Below are 27,620 nucleotides of genomic sequence, written 5' to 3'. Positions count from 1 at the left end.
TTAAAGAGTTGGTAGTACCTATTATATATTTCATATTGAGGAATTATGGGTTAAAAAGGTAATAAGTTGTTGACGTTTGCACCATCCCACTAACCCGGGGTTAACCGGGTAAACCGTTAACCCAGTGTCAAATAGTACTGGTAACCATGGCAACTCCAGGTTTAACCGGTTAACCCCGGGTTAGCGGAATGGTGGTGGTGAATTTGTATTGACGCTGCATAATCTAGCCACATTTTATTATAAGTAACATGTGTGTAAATATAACATTAATAAACAATCAAAAATGATATGAGAATTTATGCCTACATGGCAAAGCCTCAACGACTTTTCCTTTATAATTTATTTTTGATGAATATAAACTTTCCTTCAAAGGCAACACATTTTTCACTGCCTATACTAATCTAGAATTCTAGATTGTAAGAAAAGACCTACTTTTTGTCATAGAATTTAACAGGGAGAACTTGGAACGGGGGCTTGGGACGTGTTTCGACTAGCAATGAACATGTTTCTGGCTCAATATTCCCTTTGCTTACTAAGCGAACAAGTATAGTGCAACTTCAAGATCCTTAAGACGAAACAGGAGCTGAGTTTTAAATATTTTAGGTAAATATACCCGTCTCGCTAACGGAAGCAGCTCCTAAAACTAGTGCGATAAGGACAAGGTGAAAAATCTCAAAAATCGAGGTTTCGTTCTCGACTGTTTCCTCCTCCAAAATTTAACCAATTCTAACCAAACTTGGAAATCTAAATGATTATAAAATTATCTGTGACGGACTGTTTTGCTTTTTTGGCTAATTGATATCAGTTTTGAATACTACGCCTCTCATTGCGGCATAATCAATTAGGCCATTTTGGCCATTTTTGAAGGGCTCTAGCGCCTTAAAAAACAATAATATCAAAAAAAGCAAAACGGTCCGACACAGATATTAACAATATTAAACTCTGTTGAAAAAATCATTCCTCTAGCATCAAAACCCACGGAGGAAACAGTAAATTACGTTTGTATGGAGAAATGACCACTCCTTTTGGCTCTTAAGAGCTGTTTGTTTCAGGGATCGACTTATATTAGTCTCTCTCGAATGTAATTCGTGGTTGAGGCAAACGCGGCTTAGAAAGCATTATGAATGGCAACGGGCTGTCCGGGCTCTTCTTATATAAAATATAAGTATTTTAGGAAGCAAATCTTCACAGTGAAGTCTGTGAGCGTAGAATAAGGCTCCTTGAGAATATTTTGCGAGAAATTCTATTTCGATATACGAGGTACGGTTATGTATTATATTATATAATATTATTACAACACGTGTAAAATGGTACAGTTATAACAAATGCTATAGAAACCTAGATTAGTTGTTGCACTTATCAACAGATTTCCAAATATTCGTTTTTTATATAATTCAATACAATATTCTGAGTTAGTATATAGTCTGACAAAAAAGAGTAGAAATTAAAACGTGGCAATACTGTAGTGTCGTCCCTTTCAAATAGTTAAATTTATATGAGAAAACGGGATGACACTACAGTATTGCTACTTTTTAATCTCTACTCGTTTTTGTACACAAGTATATTTATAATTCTAGACAGTCACATAAAAATCGGGCACGGCTTCATCCAAATATATAATGTGATTACTTTATTATGAAACTTTCCTTTGAAGGTCAGGGCCACACTGGCGAGAGTCATGCCATTAGGTTAATTTTATTCTCGTACCTCTATTTTATTCATTGTCATAATTAGTCTGCTGTTGTAGTGGTGATTTGTTCTACAGTTAATCATCATCATCCTTTACGTTTACCGGTTTTTAGAGTTCCGTAAGCAAATTTGTTGTGCAATTTAATGTTTATCACTACGCTTTATATAGGTAAAACAAAGTCCCCTGTCGCGTCTGTCTGTTTGTTTATTCGCGACGAACTCACAAACTACTGAACGGATTTTCATGCGGTTTCACCTATCAATGGAGTGGTTCTTGAGGAAGGTTTAGGTGTATAATTATCAATTTGTTAACCCGTGCGAAGCCTAGGCGGGTCGCTAGTTTCAATATAAATACTTAACTTGAAGAAATATTGACTACAAATCTATTGCAAAAGAAAATTATTTTTTTTAATATTCATATAAAATGAAGATGTCATACGACAGGAATTTAATAAAGTAGGTACTTACTTACTTATTCTGACCTACGAGCACTATTAAAATATTCCATGTCATATGAGTTCAGCATGACCTCATGACTTACCCTGGAGACTGAATGGCCTCACTTAATTAATTATAGGGCATTAAGTACCACTTATTACCTATATATTAACTTTCTCAATTTACTGTACAGTATAAAAAACAAAACTAGTTATAATTCATTTAAAGGTTTTTGAAAAATGATTTTTAAATTGTGATTACATTATCTTTTAAAAGTAATAACGAATACCTTCAAACTAACTTATTTTCATTTCATACTTAAATATTATTTCATACTTAAATCTCTGATATTATGATGCTAGTTGCTTTTACATAATACGATCTGAGGTTTCCATGATTGTCGTGTGCTACTCTGCAGCGGCGTCACCATAATGAATACCAATTAATTATATGGTGAAATGATGTACCTAAAAAGTACATCATGTACCTATAATGTTTATGGCTGTACCTGTGATAGGAAACGAAATAATCGGCATTGAAAGTGGCGCCGCTGGGGAGCATACTCCCCAGCGGCGCCACACAGTACTCATAGATAGAAATGATATTAGCTATTTTTTTCTCGCCTCCGGTGCGTACATAGTTTTTGATAGACTCCTGGCTAGAGTCACACCAAGAAAAGTGTGCAGCGGATTTGATAGCCTACTCAGTGTAAGTGTTATTTATAGGATATAATTTCATAGAAGTTTGACGTTTGAAATGACACTTGCACTGCGTGGGCTATCAAAATCGCTGCAGACTTTTCACGGTCTGACTCTAGTAAGTCTAATTTTGTTTATTGTAGTAGGCAGTAAATGCAGCTTGATGATTTTGGGTGATGTAGTTATTGATAAGGCAGCATTTGCTACAGTACTCCGTACAGTCGCCATCCAATTTATCGGAGCGGCCAAGGTGCTCACAAATATCCGAACACGCCTCTATTTTAAATGAGTTAGAGTGCGTGTTCAGATATTTTTGAGCACCTTGGCCGCTCCTATATATCTGATGGCGACCGTACATAGTATTAGGTTAATTCTCCGTTTTCAATAGCAGCTATATAGGTATAAATAACCAAGTTAGCTTGCAATCGTATAGTTTTATAAATGATTATAGTAATCGGTTATAGGTGAACTATTCTATTGATACCTACTGCTATAACCATAATAAGGACCGGAACCAAACCAACACAACGCTGTTGACTTTTAAATAAATAATCAATGAAGTGGATTGAACCGGGCATTTATACCGTCTGTTATTTCCCTTATAAATATCGGTTTCGGCCAATGAACTGTCGAACACGCACCCGTATAATAGGTATGTACCTAATAATTTACATACCCTAATGATATAAGTATCGTGTAGAAAGGGCTAGGCGTGGGAAAAACCTCCAGTCACACGCTTCTTTATAATTTAAAAATTATAGCAATTTAAGACATATATACTAGCCTCAGTCCGTGACTTCAAACGCGTAAAAGTTAAAGGATTTTGGGTCATACTCAAAATCATGTTCAGGTCTTTCCTTTGGACATACTCAAAAGTTAAGGCCTATAAAGGTTAATTTTCTTATTTACCCTTATCCACATAAACCCTTTCATGGAATTCCTTTTTATAGGGACTGAATTATTCAGTCGACACATCAAAACAATTTGATCACACTTGCGTATAAACTGCCATGCGTACTGCTACAATATGTACCTACTATACCTACCTATAGAATCTATCTGTATTTGTTAATAGCATTAAACTATATGTACCTCGAAATAAATTTAACGACACACGACAATTGTTGATTGGCTTTTAAACAATTACGTACGCAGTACATGATGACATTGATGACTATATACAACGAACGCTCGTAGTTCTGTAAGATTAGTATATAATGACAGCACATCCCACGTAGACTATAATTAAACACAGACAACCATACATTTTAGTGCAATCTGATGGATCAGTCGCGCTTAGCATACCTACAGTATTTGTATCTGAGTCTGAATAAAAATCTCGTTCAAATAAGTACCTTAGCGTACGGGACACAAGGTATACAATGTTTTGAAATCCACATACAGTGGATATGCTAAGCGCGGCTGGCGTTACGTACGCTGACATTAAGTATCGATTGCACTTTTAAAGGCACGTCATCACATTCGGCCAACGAGCACTTCTGCATCCGCGCAATCTCGGCAGCGTGCCAATGTGTAAACGCACCATAACACTGAACTACCACATAAGCACATACAGGTAACATTGAACGGACGCTGTCGGTGGACAAAGCGCAAAATAAAACAACGATTGCGAGGAAACATTTATTGTGGTCGCTCCAGCTGACGCGGCTTCGTGGAATGGAAAATATGAAAGAAGGAATGTAAAGCGGAAAAGTGAGCATCTGGCAAGCAGCGGAAAACAAACTTAATAAGAGCGTACGAAAATAGAACCACGCAAAGTTGACTAGACTCTTGCTTAGCAGCTTATTTGGCTTTTATTGCGAGCCCCCGTTCTTTGTGGCGAATAGGCACTTTGGGCTTTGCTTTATGTGAACTGTGAGCTTTAAACGCGCAAAATTCTGCAGTTTCACTCTTTAAAAGAGAAAATTGTGTAATGTAGTTTTTTAACTGTAATTAACATGATTTACTGTGTTAGGTTTTTTAATGAACAGTGCACTGTTTAGAGTAAGCAATCAGATTTCAGTTGTTTTGGATTATGTAGATAGCTGTGCACTGAGTGGCCTTTCATTGATTGTTTTTTTTTGCAAAAATAGAGGAAAAAAAAACAAGGTAAATACATGGAAACAGAAGCTTGGAAGACAGAACATGTGAAGAGACAGAGAAGAGACATACAGGTGGTTGGACTGTTCGTGGTCATTGGAGTTGTGCGCGGGCTGCGAGCCGGAGCGCCGCAGCCGCCAGATGGCGTGGCGGGCCGCCACCAGCCGCGCGAAGCCGTGCCGAGCCACTCTCGACGTCTACGCGCTCATGCCGCTCAACAAGTCCTCGGAACTCGCGCTCACCGTACGACCCGACGGGAAACCAGGACAGGACCGCACAGGACAGATCAACAGGTAGGATCAAACCCCACTCGGCGACCAACGGCGGCTTGGACGCTTGCAGCTCCGTTACATACACTATTGTGCGTTACAACTTGACTACACTACGAGCAAAAAGCTGGCCTAAAACGAATATCACAACCGAATATCACAATAAAGCGGAGGCAAGCAAAGCTTCGTGGACGGCGGCTTACGTAACGCTAACTTATCTACGCGTGTAAAATGTGCAAAAATGTATGGATCACAGAAAGAAGCCTTAACACTATGAGGTTATAATGCCCCTGGAATGATGTTATGTAACGGAGCCGCGTTCTGTGTGGAGATTTGAAAGGGTTCGGCGTAAAGGACATGCGCGCGGGCTAGGGGCCGGGTGAGCACTGGCGGCTGGCGGGGCTGTACGTCCGCGCCGCCCGCCCCCCTCCCCGGTACCTGACTCCTTTCAGTGACATAACCTCTGTCAGCTTTTGACAAACATTCCATTGCCTTCCTATCAAGTTTGAACATATTTCAATAAACCGGCTCTAAATAATCAAAACACTTTTAAAGAATGTATCAGTTCACGGAAACTGTCGCTAGCTTCTTTCTCCATTGATTATGTATGCCTGCTAAGTATCCTGTAACGTAAGAAGCTGTAAACAGAATTCAATAAATACCTACATTACTTGCGAGTAATAAATCACAGTGTAATAAGAAAACACTATGAAATAATATTTTTCTGTAAAATAAGATATTTCACAACACAATAATAAATATGAATACTGCCTATATCTAAGGGTGGTATTCCATCTGTCCAATATATTAGTCCAATGAGTATTCTGTCTCACATTTTGCTCAATGAGAAAGTGAGACGCAATGAGATTGGACAAAGAAATTGGACAGGTAGAATACCACCCTAAGTGGCTTAATGATATGAACAGAAATGCAGCCTTGACATTTGTTGTTTCATTAACACTATAATAATAGATTGAGCGAGGTCATTTTATTAGTATTTTTTGCAATGTGTTTTTCATTTGATGTTAGCTACTAAAACAACAATACTCACAGACAGAGTAGGTAGATAGGTACATAAGGTCTATGAAAAACATTTTTTTAAGCCTCTATTGTACTTGTCTAATGCTATAATTATATTCTATGTTTTGTTTACTACTAAATTGATTACGTAGCTATTAATAAGTGACCAAAGACCATTTAAATAGTACCCAATAAGGTAGTAGTAGTAGTAGTAGTAAAATACTTTATTGTACAAAAAGAAACATAAAACATGAAAGAACACACATCATTAGTACAAAGTTAAGTTGAGTTGAGTAGTTGAGTTGAGTTGAGGTTGAGTTGGTTCTTACTCTGAACGAAGCGAATTTTATAACTCTCTTGAGTAATTAATTTAATGCACGCAACGAGATTGAATGTTAACAATTTGTTAATATGAAATCGCCAAATTACGCCCATGTACCTATAGGACACAAATTCAACTTGAGCGTCTCTAACGCCATCTCGGCCACCGCGGGAGAACTACGATATCAGCAAGGTCTGTTACAACTATTATTTTATCGCCGTATCTTTTATGGGGCACTTCAGGTAACGTCGTGACGGGCGAAACGGGGAACGAGGGTTAATCTGCAATATCGGAGGCTATACAAACAGTTAGCCTTCGATAGAAGGGCGCGGCGACCTTGAGCACTGCTCTTTGTAACATGCACAAAAGAAAATGCCTTCTTTGTAGGCGACGGACAACAATCGTCTTAGTTGTATTATGTTTTGTAGACGTTCTTTCATGTGAGTAGACGTCATTTGGCTACTTCGGCGACACAAATAGGTACTGAAAAAGTTGTTACCTACTTGGTATACTTTGTAGTTAAAAACAATGCATGGGATTGACTGTTTTTTTAAATATATATTTAACATTTTACTACGATTACATTGAATATTGAACAAGAGAGTTAACTAAGGAGAGGTGACGGGACGTTTTCGTGGGTTGTGACACTAAAACTTGTAACAAGTCGTCAGTCAGCGTTTAATTACTGATATTTCATGGTCAGTTTGTGTTTGACACAGAGTTTTAAGCTATTTTTGATTTTCTTCTTTGACTGATTTTTAAAACGAGGTAGAAAAATCAACTGTAAGTACTAAAACAATTTGTGAAGCGCAAACTGATAATATCACTTTACAAACTACGTCCACAATACTTACTTCCGAAATAAATTTTAATTCTATTAATAATATTTCTATCTCTAACGCAATTTAATGTCTCACGCAATTTGCCAGTAAACTTTTCCTTGCTAACTTTTAAAACAACTTTGCTACTCGACAACAGATGGCGCTGCAATACGGATAGACGCCCACCGTTCAACGAATACCTCTCGAGCTAAAGAGATCGTATAAATTAAATAAACATATATAGACCTACTTAATTTGGATGGTCTCTAGTTCTCTCAATATTCATATGAATAATATTAATCAAAAAAATATAGAAAACGTATTAGTTGAGACTATTTTCTAGCTCTACTCTAGAGCACAATTGCAAGCACTGATATTCATATAGAGTGTGTTATTTTGGTATTCCATTTTCGTCTCTGAATACAGCTTTACCTAGGTATTTTTTTCGTAAACTGAAACTTTCCACCTCCATTCAGCGGCACACAAAAGACTGTTCGGTTCGTTATTCATTTAGCTGGCTGTATTAAGGTTGACTGGCCCCATTTAAAGTCCACGTACAGCTTGGCAAAAAAGAGTAGAAATTAAAAAGTGGCAACACTGTAGTGTCGTCCCTTTCAAACCAATATATATTAAAAAACGGGACGACACTACAGTGTTGCCACTTTTTAATTTCTACTCTTTTTTGCCTAGCTGTAGGAGGTTTATAAATTGTATGCAACGAGAACTAGGTACTTCACATTGAATCATGTTCAGATAATTGAACAATTTGAACATAAAGTGCAATATAGCGGAAAACTATCCTTTGACTAGATTAGGATATAGTAACCCCATTTTTATTGCTCTTGAGCGTAATTAGGTATAGAACATTAAATGTTCCATATAATTATGAAAGATGTAAGAAAAGTGTATCTTTTTCTTCACTTACAGTCAAAATAGCTTCGTAATAAGGTTTTCTATAAGAATAGTAACAAAATACAAGGTCACAGTGGTATATAATGTTTTTTTTTTAAGTGGTAGCTGTTTTATTATTAAAAAATAAAATAAGAGGTATAAATTTGTATTAGCATTAATGTAGGTACTATAATTATGATGAAAAAACAATTCGACTGGAGTAGAATAATATCATATTTGATTTTCTTACATATGAAAGTGGTTTGTTTGTATTCCGAAAATTCGCACGGTTGGGACCGATCAGACTTACGATAGACATAGTGATAGATTTTGTCCGGTGTAGGTATATCTTCTCAAGTTTACCATTGTTTATTCTCAGCGGTTACATAAACAAGCGAACAGCATTAATTTGGAAACCGCCGGGACATCCTTCAGCCGTCCTATATTTAGGCTTCGCCCACGGTGGACTTTGTCAATACAAAACAATAACAAACAGCAACTGACTGCCGTATTCGAATTTCAAGATATTCACAAGAGACGACACGTACTAGATCCATTCTAGATACGTTATAGTTTAGATATCAACTAGTCTCTTTTGCAGCGCAATTCGGGCTACCAATGTCACTTTTACGTTAGATAGAGTAAGATATCTATTAGAAGTGAATTGGATCTCTAAGTCATATCCTGTGGAAATCGTTCAAGAGTATCTCCAGAATCGCGCAAATGTCAAATTTGACAGGTTAGATCTTAAACATATCGTTATCGTATCTTGGCGATGTCTAAAAGATGTCTAATAGATGTCTATTTCAAAATCCGAATCGGGCCCTTAGATTTTTGTCCGGTGTATATTACAAAACAATAATAAACAGCAATTGAGGCCTCTGTTCTACGGTTGCGTAACGCACTATTGCGTATCATATTTAGGTATTAGGGAATTAAGATGATTCGATGTCAAAACAAAACGTTTCCTTGCTTTTACGTTACATAAACAATTATTTAAATACGAGTTCTTCTTCTTAGTCGTGCACTCTTGGCAGAGTGGTCGTGGTCATGTCACGGTCGATTTCTGCGCCACCGCAGCTCTTGCGATCCGTCGCCATGTGGCTCTGTTTTTGGTGGGGTGGGAGCAATCGTTGACTGAATTTCCTGTGATGGACTTAATGAATAGGTACGATAGTAGGTACCATGAAACTGTAAGTACTCTGATTTTACAATTTATTAAAGTTTCGATACGACCAACCTTGACATTTCGCGTGCGCCAATTAGCGCGAGCGATTGGATCATTTTAATATTAAAACATCAATACATATTTTAAACTTAGATTGCCCACTGTTGTTGTTGACCATTTAGTAAAATATGTATGTTCATGTTTTGTGATCCACAAAATAATATATAGAACAATCAAATACTGGTATTCAATTGGTAACATTTGTCGGGAAAAATTAATGCAATTAAGTTGCATTGAATTTTCCCTTGAAAGGTAGAGGCTAAACATATAATCCCTACTAATTGTCTTTATGTCTTTTCCTCTTCACACTTAAACCGCTGAACCGATTGAGATGAAATTTAATATGAACCTAGTTTGAGTAACAGGGATGTTTTTATATAGGATAGTTTTTACTACCATCATCATTCTGCGCAGATAGTCACGGGCAGAACCAACCAATATATGAGTGCAGGCCAAGGCGCTAGTTTAGGACGCATTTATTTGCTACGGCGTAGCGCGTAGCAACTACTCGTAATTCTCGTATGAAGCGGAAACTGATAGTCGGCCCGATCGTTTTATTACTTCAAGTAAAAACGTCACTTTTGACACTGGCATATCTAATCCATATCGTATCTAGACGTGATATTTGACGAATCTTAAAGTTCTAATCGGGCCGAGTGGCCCAGATAGACATGTATAAAAAAAAATTATACATAATATGTACATTATGTCGTTGTACACTGAGATATATGCGCAATTCAGTTTCGAAAATAAATACAATATAATGAATGTTTACAAGAACATTCTTGTTTCAAACGTTAGTATGATTCAGCAATCATTACTAGCGGAGCTAATAAAGTAGGATTCGTAAGAATAATATAAATATGGACCATAAATCCCCGCCGTAGTCCCCGCACCAATTACGAAATTCATATTTAAAATATATTCGACGTACACTCTTCACTCACTCAGTCGACCATTAAGTAAACACGAATGTAATATATTTTTTGCCTTTCACCCCATTCAAATCATTGGAGCACGTTTGCTTTTGTTCATTCATTGTTGTTTCATCTTTTCATCGATTCATCGTTCATCATAATGTTTGTTTTCATTGACTTTTATTCTTTGAGCGTGAAATACCTGTTTGGTGCTTGTTTTGTGAATTGTATTGATATTCACTCAAGTTAATCAATCTTACGTCAATATTGGTGAATCTAAAAAGTGAGTCGTGTACATTGTAAGTACATTACAGATATTTTTAGGTGTCTTACTTACAATTGTTTTTAATTGAGATTATGGGTGACAAGTTTCACAATAGTTAAAGGGTATTGCGATGCTTTGATCTGAAAATTTTATATTTTCCTAAAATCTTTAGGAAATATTGCACAGTCATTTCTGAGAATTGATGTAGACGAAGACAAATAGATTCCAAAAAATTATTAACATTTTAATATTCAATTTATAAATAAACTTAAATTAAAGCACTTTTTATAAATGCCACTTCCAAGACTTTAATCTTTAATCTTAAGGTGGCCACTGACGAGCCTTCCAGCAGTCCAAATAGCGTGGCTGCAATCCAAAATCGGTCCGTGAATGTCAAAAACGTACAATGTTTAATATTAGGATGCCGTCCATTTGGACGAATGCATTGTAACGGCATCCATTTGGAAGGCTCGTCAGTGGCCTGCTTTAAGACACAGGGCGGACACGCCATACATCAAAAATCATTTGCGTTTATATGTGTGCGCGGCATGTCTGTACACGCGTCATTGTGTATGTGTGGGTAAGTCGCTTTACTGAAAGGACGCCAGAGGGGCTACCGCGAAAACCGAAATTCGCAAATTGCTTTTACTCCAATGAAGGCGTAATTAGAGTGACAGAGAAAAATGCCCGCAATTTGCGAACTTCGATTTTCGCGGTTATAGGCCTGAAGTCCGCCAAATTCATGTCGCGGCCAGTCGCGGGGCGAGGTAATGCGGGGCGGGGCGGTGCGTGGCCGTTCTGTATGATAATATTGATAATACTATATTATTCTGTGGTTAAGATCTAATCTGAAATAACCATTATTTTTACTGGCGCAGTGACATAGGTTAAGGATGGCGTGCCAGGCTGACCCCCCCGCCCCCGTGCTCGTCAATCATCTCGTCTCCTGCCCGTGGCCTTCCTATTGTTTCCACCTCCGGCCAAATTGATGCGTTTCCACAAAGAAAGGGTAGCCATTGTGATGCCTTCTTTCTAATCATGGCGGCGCTGTTTTTGCGAACGTGATTAATACGGTTTTTAGATTTGTGCTAATTTTTAATGAGGGTTGGTTTAAGTAAAGTAATTATATTTAATTATGATTAGTTTGAAAATAATTATTCATTTTTTTTTAAAGTTGTAAAATATGTAGGTAAGTATATCAATGCTACTTGAGTTTAGTAAAAAGTAATAATTATGTATGTACCTCCCTACCAATTAAACATGTAGATTAAACGTAATCTCTATTTGTATGATACATATTTATTTTATGTCAGTTTGAGAATGCCTCAAGCCATTATCTTTCTGAATTTATTTCTGTAGTTTGCTGTGCAATAAAATTTTAATTAAGAACTAAATAAATGGTTTGGTTTTAACAAGCCAAATAGGCTAAAAGCCAAGTTGCTAGATTTGAACAAACCAGGTTCACTCTGTAATAAAAGAAACCCACTTTAAAACAATTGAAACGGACATTATGCAGAAATAATAATTAAGTCAATTAAAAGAGTAGGTATCCCATTAGTGAGGTCTGAGTAAACGCCCCAATTGCGCCGCCGTGGAATTCTTGTGAGCTTTCCTAAATTAAAAATCCAATTATGCTAAGTTAGACGTTAGCTGAATTCCGAAGAATACTTATATGTCTAGAGGATTCTATCAGGCGACATTGTGAGGGGGCAGATGATGGAGCCTCACTTGGGATGATGGAAATCAAAGGCAGATACCAGGGCCAAAATAAAAATATGTTTATCGATTGAAGTATTGGATCGAACTGAAATGAAAATCATGGAATGGAATTTGAAGAAGGATTTGAATTTAAAAAGGGAATTTATAATATGGATGTACCAGTAACAATAGGAAAATTGGTAGTGTAACGTTTCGTTACACACAACGTTATGGGGCTCACTGTTTAACAGTCCGCCGGACGTTATCGGCCTGTCAGTTGTTCGGAACTGTCAAAATTTTGTTCTAACTGACAGAGTGTTAATCAGTGGGCCCCTGTACAGACATCACACAGCGAACTTCGTACCGTCAGGCAATGAACGTCGTGATTCTGGTGTTCAACGACAAAGCAATGAATGCAATGGCTCAGACATTAATGGCTGTGTCACTTTGCTATTTATTCCTTATTTTCCCTTTATATCTATTCAACTAATCAGGGCAGAGACAAATCCAACATATTAGAAAACGATTAAAATCGGTTAAGCCCGGATTATATGCGAAAAAACAAAAAAAAAATGCTATTATATTTGTAAAAGTTTTAGTTTTGATCCGTAAATAATATAAATAGCATTTCGCTGAATATAAAGCTTCGCTTAACTTAGTGCCATAACCGTAATTTTACCTTGATAAGTTCGGTGTTAGATAAAACATTTATCTACGTACGTTTGTACTACATCTTGCTAAATACAGCTTATTGGTATGTACAGATGGGATCCGGAATGGTAAATAATATTTTCCGCTAATCTAAGGAACAAAAATAAAAACATAATATAGTATATTTACAAATTAGGAAGACAAAATACCTAATATTTCGCCGAGTTCGCATCATGGTCGCTTACACCAATTTTAACGTTTCCCGCACAGATAAGATACTGAATGTTTTTGCTTGTGCTACTATGTATAGAAAGCTATGGACATGGATGTATCGCTTTAGGAGGCGCTACCCAGTCCCTTGAATAAATAACAAGACGACGCCTTAAGCGTTGGATTAAAAAGGTATTATTTTGACGAAATTCACCTCGAAGTTACTAATGTTTGATACTTTTAATACTTTAAATGAAGCCTTCATTCTACTAAGCGTGGTATTAATTTATAACGATGCAAAATAGTCCAAAGAATAGACATTATATTGTATAAGGTTATCGTCCAAAAAAGATGGGATTAGAAAATCATGTGAGATTGAGTCTTATTAATAATGTTCAAAAAGACGTAATTTACTGACATGTTCTGACACTCGACATGTTTGAGAAGCTTCAAATGCACTACAATTATCGTAAATATTTTATTGCACTACATTAGTGAGTCTGATTAATTCCGATCATGTAGGTATTGTAGGTATCAGGCGGTCAATACGTTATTTATATAGGTAATCAAACTTTGAACATAAACAAATAGGTAGGTACGTAGGCAACAAGGTATTACAAAGCACATGTGAATATTACCTGCTTTATTATAAACACGTGAGTACCTAATTAATTCAAATTCTGTTTGTTTCCAGTGATCAACATGATGACTTATAAATACTATACACCTACACATCTACATTTCCTATGCCCTTGTTATGCTATAGTAAGTAGAATAAGAGAAACGATTCGTACACTTCGTAATTAGACAATTAATATCACCCGAAATACAAAAGCCCATTCCACCACTTAGTTGATTAGAGTAAAAAATCTGGCCATGTTTTATACTTCGTTTTTTTTAGCATTAGAAATTAGGTAAACAATCTTGACGTGTCTTTTAATTGAAAAACACATTTTAAAAATAAGTTACGGCAAATTTGTAACAATTATGAATCTAATACGATCATTTATATTCGTCTGCTTTCATAAGTAATAGTTATAGATTTTTAAAAAGCGTTTTTCCATTAAAAGACATGTCAAGATCGCTTACCTTCTTGCAAGTTCTTTCTAATGCTAAAAAAAACGAACTATAGTCGCAATTGTACATGAACGGTTCCATACGAGTATAATCGTAAAAGATTGTACGTAAGTTTAAAAATTCCGAAATACGTAATTAAACTTATCTTCTTTAGCCGTATGGGATGGGATCCCTTTAATTTAAAATAATTTTTTATTACAGCAATAAAAATATGCTACATTCTTCACTGTACTACATTTAACTGTCTACGTACTTTCTCCGTACTTAGTCCATTCCATAACATGCAGATTGTACGTGGACATTTATTAATAGGGTGCTATTCTTTCGAGCACGTAACTTTCAAAATCAGTAAAAATATATAAATGCGTCATAATATTTTATTTGCGCATAACGAGGCTTGGGCCGTGCCACATTATGAATCATTAAAGGGCTCGGCTAATGGCCTTCCCTTAATTCGCGGCCGATTTGGTGAACCCATGTGCTCTTGAAAGCTTATATTTCGCCAATATTTGGACATTACTCTGTACTTATAATTTAGGGGTGTGTAGGAAAATAAAACAGCTGTGAATGTGATGCGCAGTGAGTTTTGAATTACCTAACGCTTTGTTAAAAGCTTCTAAATTGTACTATGACTATGACAAACGATCAAATAATTACCTACGCATTGTCTCTCTATGCTAATTTCTTTGAAGTTGCTTCCGTATCTTCAAAAAAGCAAAGTTATAAAACGTTTTAGAATACTATTAGGTACTTATTTATAATTTATTGTCAGTTTGGTTATTGATAATGATAAATCACACATTTAAATGTGTCCACCCATTGGGCTGTAGAGAGTTCCAAAAGACGAATATTCCGACATCAATTAGTGTTTAAAAACAAGTGTTAGTCGTTAAAATACAATCTACTTGCCAATTCAGCGACAAAACATTTTTTTCTCAAACATGCAATGAAATATTGATGTTATGTTCCTTATAATAGGCTGCGAAGTATGACGTTTCAGGTGCGGCTAGGACAAAAGGTCGTTAATGGAATTTCATACACATCTTGCAGGCCTAGGCCGGCAAAGTCCTCTTTTTTAATTTTCATTTCACAGATATTTGTGACACAGCATCGTGGCATTCATCCATTAAAAAAAACTAGTATTTGATTTATGGTTCGTAATGATTCTCTGCCACTACGCCTATAAAAAAAAAACAAAAAACAATGTTTGCTATACTTTGCAGTTTTATTTGTATAAAATCAACATGAACTTAATGAATAATACATTCTATAATTTTAAATTATAAATTTAACTATACAAATAAAACATTTAAAATATTTCATCCAAACGTTAGCGGTAAAAAGGTCTACTCAAACACGCGTAGTTATATTTTTTAAATTGTTATGGAGGTAAAGTTGAAAAATATTCATTCTGTGTTATTGGATTTATGGTGCGTTGTTGATTTATTGACTTTAATATGAGTTCCGACGAAATAATGAAATTAATATTAATTGTAATCGTAGGTGTTGGAATTGGCAGCGTAAGCAGAATTGATTTTAAATAACTTGCTGTCTCTGTCGCCAAGTCAAAGACGAAGTATGTATATGGTTGCTTATGGCATTTTATTATTTGAGAAACTAAGAAAAATGGCTTACAGTTTATTAGAAACAGTTTTATGGCATATTTTAAATGAATGTAACTACAAATTCGTCAACACTGTGGAAATTATACTTATTTACTCCATGCATAAAGCAACGATGTATGTGAAACATGATATCAACATGAATGACTATGTAAACTTATGTGACGAAAACGACAGTCAGACGGATACAAGGCGAAAAAATCAAAGATACATGAAAATATACAGGTAGTAAAAATACACGACTCGTGTAAAACATACGCGTGATAATGATATAGGTACGTGTTGGTTATATTTTGGGTGTAGTTTACTTTTAGTTTTTTCGATAAATGAAACTTGGGTTTCGTGGATTTTTTATTTTATTTATTTCATTGCATGTTTGAGAAAAGCACTATACATACCTCGGCGGGAAATGGGGTTGCCCGCGCTCAGACCTATCCGGCCTCGCTTCGCTCGGCCGTCTATATGTCTTCGGCCGGCAACCCCTTTCGTCCCGGCCTCTGTAGTAATGTACTAATGTTTCACATCGATCCCCAGTTATGTGACCCCTATTTCATTAACCGTAGTTAGATATCTGTTTTTTCGAAATGAAAACATCCAAAAGTCTCAATCAATTCAAAGACAAGTAAAACAGCACACATACGGTCTATTCTCTCCCCACTACACGTGCAAACAAACGCCCCTCCGCCCATTCACTACCCTATAACTTCCTTTCCATTACGCATACAAATTGAGTGTCAGTTCTTTTGCTTTCACTCCAGTGTTTGCAGCGTCTTCTAATTACGCTGCCTCTTCAGCCGAGCGCCCTCGCGCTGACGGACTGGGACCCTTGTGTTCTGTGTAGCTGTATTTGTATACGGCCTGCTTACAACGGGGAAGGTTGGATTTGGGAGGAAATAATTTTTAAAACGACAGAATGTGTTTCAATGACTATCTATTTTTGATAGTTAGGGACAAATTCTGACAGAATGGAATTTTTGTGCTTGTGTGTATCTTGTACTTAGTTGTGTACAAAAAACTGAAACGAATCTTATTATTTATTTATTCATACCAAAATACATCAAAACCTCGTCACATTACAAATCGTTTACAATAAATACCTATAAACTAACTTATATACTAAAACATTATATATTATTTATTGTATGGCATATGTACATGTCACTGGATTACAATGTCAAAGTTAAGGTAACGAATCTAATCATTACCGTTATATATATATATTCAAAAACTATTTGATTAGTTTTATTTATGTTCAGTTGAACGTACTTATTCTATGTGTTTACTGATCTTATTGCTTTGTATTTAATAGCTTCTAATATTAATTAGCTGTTATGTAATCGCGACAATTCGGTAGAGACAGTCAGATCTTTATTGCTTAATATGTGATAGAGCGTGTTTTAGATCAGATGCCTCAGATATCTAGACACGCGGCAGCGTGTCAAGCCAAGTTCAAGCAAAGGAACAGGCTAGCCAGCGCCAAGTGTAATATTACACGAACCACTTGATGCCACTTTTGACCCTTCTATAACTCAAAACATCTTTTTCTACTCGTCGACTATAATTCTTGAATTAAGATTTCTTATACCAAACTTCAATTGGGTATTTTTAATGTGTGGGCTCCTAACTCAACTATAATATTCATTACGATACAGTTTAGTCAACTATAATGACATTGGCCAATCACAGCTCTCCGCGATCAACAGGACGAAACAACACCATAGCTCAAATTAATTATTTATTTTAGGTTGTATAGTAGAAACAACCCATACAACCATTTCCAGTCGCCGTTACGACGCGGTGTAGACACATCTTGTGTCGACACCGTCTGTTTCGGTCACAATTCCAGTCGCAGAGTCGTCGCCGTGTCGACACAGTTACCAGAAATGGGGAAGGGTCGACACATGACACAAAGTGACATAAAGTGTGGTCGCCGTGTGCACACATTGTTACTAGTTTGCGACTACTTTATGCCAAAATCATTCGTTCATTTTGTTCCTGTCAAATGGAAACTGTCAGATGGAAAAATAGTTAAATAAAAATAAGTGACATTAATACGCCATGTCTAAAACGGATTACAAGACGTAATTATATATTGTTTGCATTTATATTACAACAGGACTTAAATTATTATGGGGAATTAAACTGCTCGAGTGATTTGATAAACTAAGTGTAATATAATCAACGCGCCACCACATTGTTTTAGTTTAGCCGGAAATGAAATTGTTTACTTCTCAGTGCCTGTGTTCATAAATATATTATTTGATGCATTTTTAGTACTTCGATGCGTATACTATACTTAAATAACAGAAATAACGCTTTACATACTACGAAACTTGTTAATTATGATGTATAAATATGGTTTAAGGCTGAGAAATATTGCAGTCACAAAGTAGTCGCAAATGTTTCGACTTTGTGTCGACTCTGTGTAGACACATGACACGCGCTGTCAAAAGTAATAACAAAGTTACTGGATTTGCAAAATGGCTCCTTGTGTTCATTTGTTTTCAGATATTCTCAAAGTGTAAAAATGCCGTGGTCAGAGATGGGACTTAATAGATTAACTGTTTATTCGACTAATTAATGGAATATAAAAAGTTAATCCTCAAATTTTAATCACGATTAGTTTAGTCGACCTAACATAGATTGAAATTGAATTAATCTGAACATTAATCGAATAAATTTTCGATTAAATCTCGGTTGGAAGTTGACAGGGGGCCATTTTTGTACGTAAAAATAATAGAAATGTGCCTGCCTCGATGACGGTGTTAACATTGTTATGGCAGGTGTCCGGACCTCTTTTACAATAGCCCAGTCTCATAGTCCACCCAAACTTCAATCCATAGACCGGTATACTGTTCTCTTTTTCTACAATAGTCCCAATGCCTGCTGAGACCGGTTCACGGGTGTCTATTGTTGCACCTGTGAACGGGTTCCAGCAGGCGTTCTACATGACATAAAAGCTCTCCAAGGGGCCTCTACGTGTTGGATCTGTGTCCCCACGCAAGCCTATCAAAAAACCGGGATTATAGGCCCGTGATATCCAAGGAGATACAAATAGAAATGTCTTGCATGCAGATGGTAGCCAAACACTTTGTCATAAAAGTCGAGATGGGTGTCGATTTATAGGTTTTAGGGAGTGCCGATTTCGAAAGTCTGGCTTGACAACATAAAAAAATGGACGAACATGGATAACGCAGCCACGCTGGCAAGAATGGCCAAGAGCAGGAGAGAGATGGCAAAGGTGGTCGCCGACGTCCGTTAGGGCATGGCAAATAAAGAAGAAGAAGATTTTGAAAATGATGACCATTTTGGAATCCAAAATGGCGGCCATGCACTGTGTCATAAAAGTCGTCATGGATGTCGTTTTATACGTTTTAGGGGGCCCCAATTTTGAAAATGATGACCATTTTGAAATCTAAAATGGCGGCCATGCACTATGTCATAAAAGTCGTCATGGGTGTCGTTTTATAGGTTTTGGGGGGCGCAGATTTAGAAAATCATGACCATTTTGGATTTCAAAATGGTGGCCATGCACTATGTCATAAAAGTCGTCATGGGTGTCGTTTTATAGGTTTTAGGGGGCGCAGATTTCGAAAACGATGACCATTTTGGATTCCAAGATGGCGGCCATGCACTATGTCATAAAAGTCATCATGGATGTCGTTTTATAGGTTTTAGGGGGCCCCGCTTTCGAAAATGATGACCATTTTGGAATCCAGAATGGCGGCCAGGCACTATGTCATAAAAGTCGTCATGGGTGTCGTTTTATAGGTTTTGGGGAGCGCAGATTTAGAAAATGATGACCATTTTGGATTCCAAAATGGTGGCCATGCACTATGTCATAAAAGTCGTCATGGGTGTCGTTTTATAGGTTTTAGGGGGCGCAGATTTCGAAAACGATGACCATTTTGGATTCCAAGATGGCGGCCATGCACTATGTCATAAAAGTCGTCATGGATGTCGTTTTATGGGTTTTAGGGGGCCCCGATTTAGAAAATGATGACCATTTTGAAATCCAAAATGGCGGCCATGCACTATCTCATAAAAGTTGTCATGGGTGTCGTTTTATAGGTTTTGGGGGGCGCAGATTTAGAAAATGATGACCATTTTGGATTCCAAAATGGTGGCCATGCACTATGTCATAAAAGTCGTCATGGGTGTCGTTTTATAGGTTTTAGGGGGCGCAGATTTCGAAAACGATGACCATTTTGGATTCCAAGATGGCGGCCATGCACTATGTCATAAAAGTCGTCATGGATGTCGTTTTATAGGTTTTAGGGGGCCCGCTTTCGAAAATGATGACAATTTTGTAATCCAGAATGGCCGCCATGCACTATGTCATAAAAGTCGTCATGGGTGTCGTTTTATAGGTTTTGGGGGGCGCAGATTTCGAAAATGATAACCATTTTCGATTCCAAAATGGCGGCCATGCACTATGTCATAAAAGTCGTCATGGATGTCGTTTTATAGGTTTTGGGGGGCGCAGCAACGACACCCATGACAACTTTTATGACATAGTGCATGGCCGCCATTTTGGATTTCAAAATGGTCATCATTTTCTAAATCGGGGCCCCCTAAAACCCATAAAACGACATCCATGTAGTCGCAAATGTTTCGACTTTGTGTCGACTCTGTGTAGACACATGACACGCGCTGTCAAAAGTAATAACAAAGTTACTGGATTTGCAAAATGGCTCCTTGTGTTCATTTGTTTTCAGATATTCTCAAAGTGTAAAAATGCCGTGGTCAGAGATGGGACTTAATAGATTAACTGTTTATTCGACTAATTAATGGAATATAAAAAGTTAATCCTCAAATTTTAATAATAGAAATGTCTTGCATGCAGATGGTAGCCAAACACTTTGTCATAAAAGTCGAGATGGGTGTCGATTTATAGGTTTTAGGGAGTGCCGATTTCGAAAGTCTGGCTTGACAACATAAAAAAATGGACGAACATGGATAACGCAGCCACGCTGGCAAGAATGGCCAAGAGCAGGAGAGAGATGGCAAAGGTGGTCGCCGACGTCCGTTAGGGCATGGCAAATAAAGAAGAAGAAGATTTTGAAAATGATGACCATTTTGGAATCCAAAATGGCGGCCATGCACTGTGTCATAAAAGTCGTCATGGATGTCGTTTTATACGTTTTAGGGGGCCCCAATTTTGAAAATGATGACCATTTTGAAATCCAAAATGGCGGCCATGCACTATGTCATAAAAGTCGTCATGGGTGTCGTTTTATAGGTTTTAGGGGGCGCAGATTTCGAAAATGATGACCATTTTGGAATCCAAAATGGCGGCCATGCACTGTGTCATAAAAGTCGTCATGGATGTCGTTTTATACGTTTTAGGGGGCCCCAATTTTGAAAATGATGACCATTTTGAAATCCAAAATGGCGGCCATGCACTATGTCATAAAAGTCGTCATGGGTGTCGTTTTATAGGTTTTAGGGGGCGCAGATTTCGAAAATGATGACCATTTTGGAATCCAAAATGGCGGCCATGCACTATGTCATAAAAGTCGTCATGGATGTCGTTTTATAGGTTTTAGGGGGCGCAGATTTCGAAAACGATGACCATTTTGGATTCCAAGATGGCGGCCATGCACTGTCATAAAAGTCGTCATGGATGTCGTTTTATAGGTTTTAGGGGGCCCCGCTTTCGAAAATGATGACCATTTTGGAATCCAGAATGGCGGCCATGCACTATGTCATAAAAGTCGTCATGGGTGTCGTTTTATAGGTTTTGCGGGGCGCAGATTTCGAAAACGATAACCATTTTCGATTCCGAAATGGCGGCCATGCACTATGTCATAAAAGTCGTCATGGATGTCGTTTTATAGGTTTTAGGGGACGCAGATTTCGAAAATGATGGCCATTTTGGAAACCAAAATGGCGGCCATGCACTATGTTATAAAAGTTGTCATGGGTGTCATTTTATAGGTTTTAGGGGGCCCTGATTTCGAAAATGATGACCATTTTGGAATCCAAGATGGCGGCCATGCACTATGTCATAAAAGTTGTCATGGGTGTCGTTTTATAGGTTTTAGGGGGCCCTGATTTCTAAAATGATGACCATTTTGGAATCCAAAATGGCGGCCATGCACTATGTCATAAAAGTTGTCATGGGTGTCGTTTATAGGTTTTAGGGGGCCCTGATTTCGAAAATGATGACCATTTTGGATTCCAAAATGGCGGCCATGCAGTATGTCATAAAAGTCGTCATGGCTGTCGTTTTATAGGTTTTAGGGAGCGCAGATTTCGAAAATAATAACTATTTTGGAATCCAAGATGGCGGCCATGCACTATGTTAAAAGTCGACATGGATGTCGTTTTGTTGGTCATGGTCATCATTTTCGAAATCTGCTCTTCCTAACACCTATAAATCAACATCTATGACGGCTTATATGACAAAGTGCACGGCAGACATCTTGGAATCCAAAATGGTCATCATTTTCGAATTCTGCACTCCCTAAAACCTATAAAACGATATCCATGACGACTTTTATGACAAAGTGCACGGCACACATCTTGGATTCCAAACTGGTCACCATTTTCGAAATCGGCACTTCCTAAAACCTATAAAACGATATTCATGACGACTTTTATGACAAAATACGTAGCCGCCATCTTGGATTATAAAATGATCATCGTTTTCGAATTCTGCACTCCCTAAAACCTTTAAATTGACATCCGTGACGACGCAAGTTATCTTTATTTTCAGATCTAACAAATTGCTACAGAATACAAAGGACAAAAAAAGAAGCGAGGAGGTAATGAAACAAGCAAAAATACAGATGATTCCTCGACGCAATTGGATGCTTCTTAAATTGTCATAAAAGTTTTTATTTTTCACATATTACTCTCACAAGTTCCGTGACATTTCGACCTTGTAATTTTTTAAGTAAATGTTTTTGTTTATCTATGTGGATCTCACTAGAATAATATAATCAAGGTATGTTTATATTTGATGATTGAAATAGTAACGCAAAAAAAATAATTATATTTGTGTCTTATATTCCTGCCGAAGACTTTTATTTTTCCTTTTCCTTCTACACAAGTTTGGTCAAGTAATAAGAATTTAGGGCTCTAAATTTTATTTTGCGTTCTACAACAGTAAAGCTACGAGGCCATGTTTGGTATCGTTTTCGTATAAATTCGCAGTACCAAATTTAGTTATGGTATCACATTGACACCATTCCAAAGTAAAAACATATATATAAACTTACTTTCTTTTAAACTCCTCTCCACGCTTAAACTGCTGAACAGTTTTAATTTAAATTTAGTACACATATATTTTGAGTCCCGAGACAGGACATAATAAGTTATCTCAAAAATCATCCTTTAAAGGTGTGAAATGAGGTAGGGGGGAATTCAGAATTGACTTCTTGAAGTTAATACTGTTTAAGTTTAGGTTTGAAGTCATGTGTTTTTTATCATTTTTAACTAAATCAAAGATGTAGACCATCCCAAATTTACTATAAATCGGTTCAGCGGTTATTGATTTCCCGTACAAATTTCCACGCCACTTTTTACCCCTTCAAAAGATGATTTTGGTTATAAGATCTATCCTATGTCCTGAGCGGCTACCGCGAAAACCGAAATTCGCAAATTGCGGGGATCTTTCTCTTTTACTCCAATGAAGGCGTAATTCGAGTGACAGAGAAAAATGCCCGCAAATTGCGAACTTCGATTTTCGCGGTTATAGCCCTGTTCCGGGACGCAAACTATTTCTATACCAAATTTCAACGAAATCGGTTCAGCGGTTAAGCGTCAAGAGGAGTTTAAAAAAAACCGGCCAAGTGCGAGTCGGACTCGCGTATTAAGGGTTCCGTACATTAAGTCCGACTCGCGCTTGACTGCACATTTCTAATAGGTTTTCCTGTCATCTATAGGTAAAGAACCATTTTGTGTATTCAGACGGACAGACATACAGACGCACGAGTGATCCTATAAGGATTCCGTTTTTTGCTTTTGAGGTACGGAACCCTAAAAAGATTTTTTTTAATTTTGTGGAATGGTGTCAATGTGATACCTTAAATGGATTCAGCAACCCAGATTTATACGAAAACGATACCATACACGGCCTAGCACCTTCACTGATGTAGATATATCAAGATAAAATTGAGAGCCCTAATAAATAAACTTTCAAGAGCGGATATCTCAAAAACTATTCAACATATCGAAAAAATTGACTGAATAAACTTGTAACAAATTAAATTAACTTTCATTTTGTATAAGTGGCCATGTCGCTAAGATGCATAGTTTCCGAGATATAATCGAAAAACCGGAAAATGGGACCTTCAAAGCCCCCTCTCTTCCCCCCGCTCAAGGGCTACGGCCGGGGACTTTTGATATGTTCACCTCCTAACTTGTCAAAACCAAATTACGGAGTCAAAAATTGTGTTCCGAGCATTTCCCTCTACAACTTTTTGGAGCATTCGTTGGCTGACCTAAGTAGCTTATTGCATTTCTTTAAAAACTTTTCTGTAAAAGGTTGACGGGTGTTTATATGGTTTTGGTCGATTATTATCATTTGCATCGCCCATGATGACTTACTAGAATTACTTACGAGCACACGAGACACTAATAGTAGTTTGACAAACCTTGGTTTTCAAGAGGTATTTTATATTGACATTTGCTGTCACAAATTTGCTGTCAGATTTAGTCGCAAACCGCACGCAAAGTGCACACAAATGTGTCGACACCTTGTTACGGAAAAGTGTACACACGGCGACGACACTTTGTTTCGAAACAATTCTAGACACATTGTGTGGACTCTGTTACGACACATCTGACATTTAGTTACCACTTTGATGATTCTGCGACTGGAATGGTTATATGGGAATTGGTTCATAAGTCAGAAACGCGCATGTGATACTCTTAAAATAGCAACATCCATAGACTACGAAAACCACTTAGTGTTGCTTGTTAGTCTCCATAGGCTACGGTGGCCAAAATCGAGAAAACAACTGTCTAAAAATTTAATTTAGCGCAGAGCAAGTACCAGGGCCTCATGAGTTACGAGAAGGTGTCGTTGACCAACGCGCCGGGCGCGGCGGCGCGGGGGCGCGTACCAGTATGAAGGTATCGCGGCTGCTTGCGTATCTTAGCTGTGTATACTTTTGGTTTGGTTTGTTTGTATGATTCTACTAGTTTAAAGTATTATTTTTGTTGGCTCGTAGAAAAAGTATTGTATACAATAGTGATATAATCAAGCTTTTCAATCTCGTACCTGACTTAGGCAACTCAGCAAGCTTCGTTGCCTAAACACGGTACTCGACTGAAAAGCTCTCTATTATATCACGATTGTATAAAATACTATTAACGTAAACACATAAAACTACGTGTGTTTAATTATATACCTGACAGAAATCAGTGTGTCAAGTTGTCAACGTAGAATTAGAATCAATGATAAACAAAGCACAGTCACCTGCAATAATACGTTACTCTTTGAAGGCAAAAATATCTGACATGATCTTATTTCTAAAGCCATATTTTTGCTGCCATCGAAGAGTAACATATTATTGCAGGTGACTGTACCCACCCCTATAACTACTTATAGTTCATTTTTTTAGCATTAGAAAGAACTTGCAAGAAGGTAAGCGATCTTGCCATGTCTTTTAATTGAAAAACGCTTTTTAAAAATCAAAAACTATTAGGTACTTATGAAAGCAGAAGAATATAAATGATCGTATTAGATTCATAATTGTTACATATTTGCCGTAACTTATTTTTAAAATGTGTTTTTCAATTAAAAGACACATCAAGATTGTTTATCTTATATCTAATGCTAAAAAAACGAACTATATTGTTAAGTTGCATGGGTTAGTTACTAAGTAGTTTCCAAGTACCCGACAGTGTCCAATATCGCGCTGTTGCGACATGTTTCAAACAAACCCGCGATATATACCGTGAGAAACAACACGTCTTGGAAGCACACTTCACTAAGAGCCGGTAAAGGTCCAAGTTCGTACTCGTATAAGCCGGAAATCCCTTAAAGCCGTCAAAGTAATCTGTAAGACTTACAGCAGAGGTCCCGGAATAAGGCCAAATGAACTGGAGTAATCAGAATACCGTGTACGCTTTAAAACCATTGTTATATTTTATTTTATGAGAATTTAAGAGCCTTTTTGCCTTAAGGATTTGTTACGTAATAAATTAAAAATATAAAAGATTTTCCTGTATTTCGTATTTCATAGACGTTGTAAAAAGAACGGAAAGGGAGAAATATTGTTTCGATTCTTAAGAAAAAACCTTATGATGAAGATTATTTACCTAAGTATAAAACTGAAATTCACATGAAAACCGACTTCTTCCGTTAGAAAGTTATTAAGAATAAATTTATTAATTTAAGATTTCTTAACACCTTAATGAAGGATTAATTATTTAAAGATGACATCCATAATTTCGATAGTTTTTAAGGTCATGTAGTAGCATTAGCATATATATTTTAATTCTATATCTAATCGTCATTCAAAATAACGTTACTATTTAGGCCCCACCAGTTTCTGCCCTTTTACCCTATTAGGCAGGTTAGTCACCAGAATTATTTGAGCAATTAGCTCGAAACTAATCGCCAAAGGTCGAGGTCAAAGAAGACCGTACTCGTAACACACCCGTTTGGGTCGCTTATTGGTTGCACCCTAAGGGCTTACCGCAAACCAAGTTCGACGTGTTGCCTCCCTGTCACACTTACGTACAAATTTACAAGTGCGACAAAGAAGCAACACGTCGAACGTGGTTCGCGGTAGACCCTCTGAGGGTCTGTCACAAAAGGCGAAGATCAAAATTACCTACGTTATCTGCCTCTCAATCGCTCGAATATGCAAGAGCGAGAGTGATAGAGAAGCATAATATAGGGGTGTTTTGATTTTCTATGTTTGCAGATCCCTCTGACTCCTTTTCTGTTTACATACAGTGTAATACGGGGCTTTAAGCTTTAACCGTAGGCTGTTAGTGTTGCTATATCCTATGAGGGAATCCCATTAACCCGAGGTACCTACTTAAAAATCCATCCTTTCTAGTTAGAGTATTCTCTAGAGTTTATTAGGCATGTACCCACAGTTATTATTGCGTTACGATTGACGACCAGTCTGGCCTAGTGGGTAGTGAGGTAGTGACCCTTCCTGTGAAGCCGAAGTTTCTTCTAAGTACATATAAATGTATTTATCTGCATATATATCGTCGCCTAGCACCCGGGCCGTAGGTACATGCTGTGCTTAGTTGGGTCTAGGTTGATCTGTGTAAGATATCCCCTAATATTTATTTATTTTCAAGTTAGGAAAAGATACAATTCCTAACTTAGGTTACTAAGTATAGGTAGCTACCTGTAACCTGCAACGTTTTAAACGTATAACTGGTCCTTGGTCTTATTAGTAACTTATTTTGTGAGCATATTTAATTACACAAACGGGTCTACCGCGATATAATTTCATTGTTTTTACCTTTAATTCCTGGTGCAACTCAGCTGAAACGTCGGAATTAAAGGTAAAAACAATGAAATTATATCGCGGTAGACCCGTTTGTGCAATTAAATATGTGTACAAAACGCGAGAGTTAAAAGTGTTATTTTGTGATCTTAATGAATGTACACAATAATCAATAATGTGTACATTAGGTTTAACCAATATAAAGTATGAAATATATATGTTAAAACGCCCTTTAAAAGCGAAGTTATCTACAAAGTTGCTCGCGAACTTCGAAA

The 27,620-nt window shown here is 37.1% G+C and overlaps 1 protein-coding gene across 7 annotated transcripts in view; it reads right to left on the bottom strand.

The window, feature by feature from the left end:
- LOC134671975 (potassium/sodium hyperpolarization-activated cyclic nucleotide-gated channel 2) overlaps positions 1–27,620 on the bottom strand; it is a 287,227-nt gene that overhangs the window by 135,329 nt on the left and 124,278 nt on the right. The window contains exon 1 of one of the 7 annotated variants that reach the window (XM_063529870.1): positions 4,998–5,587. The exons of the other annotated variants lie outside the window; for them this stretch is intronic. The gene's annotated coding sequence lies outside the window, so the exon portion shown is untranslated. Of the gene's footprint in view, positions 1–4,997; positions 5,588–27,620 lie in introns of those variants that run through there. 7 annotated transcript variants of the gene reach the window in all.

Source organism: Cydia fagiglandana, chromosome 16 (assembly GCF_963556715.1).
Source record: "Cydia fagiglandana chromosome 16, ilCydFagi1.1, whole genome shotgun sequence".
NCBI classification, from domain to species: domain Eukaryota; kingdom Metazoa; phylum Arthropoda; class Insecta; order Lepidoptera; family Tortricidae; genus Cydia; species Cydia fagiglandana.
Note: the sequence above shows the minus strand (reverse complement) of the source record. Positions and strands in the feature narration are given on the sequence as shown.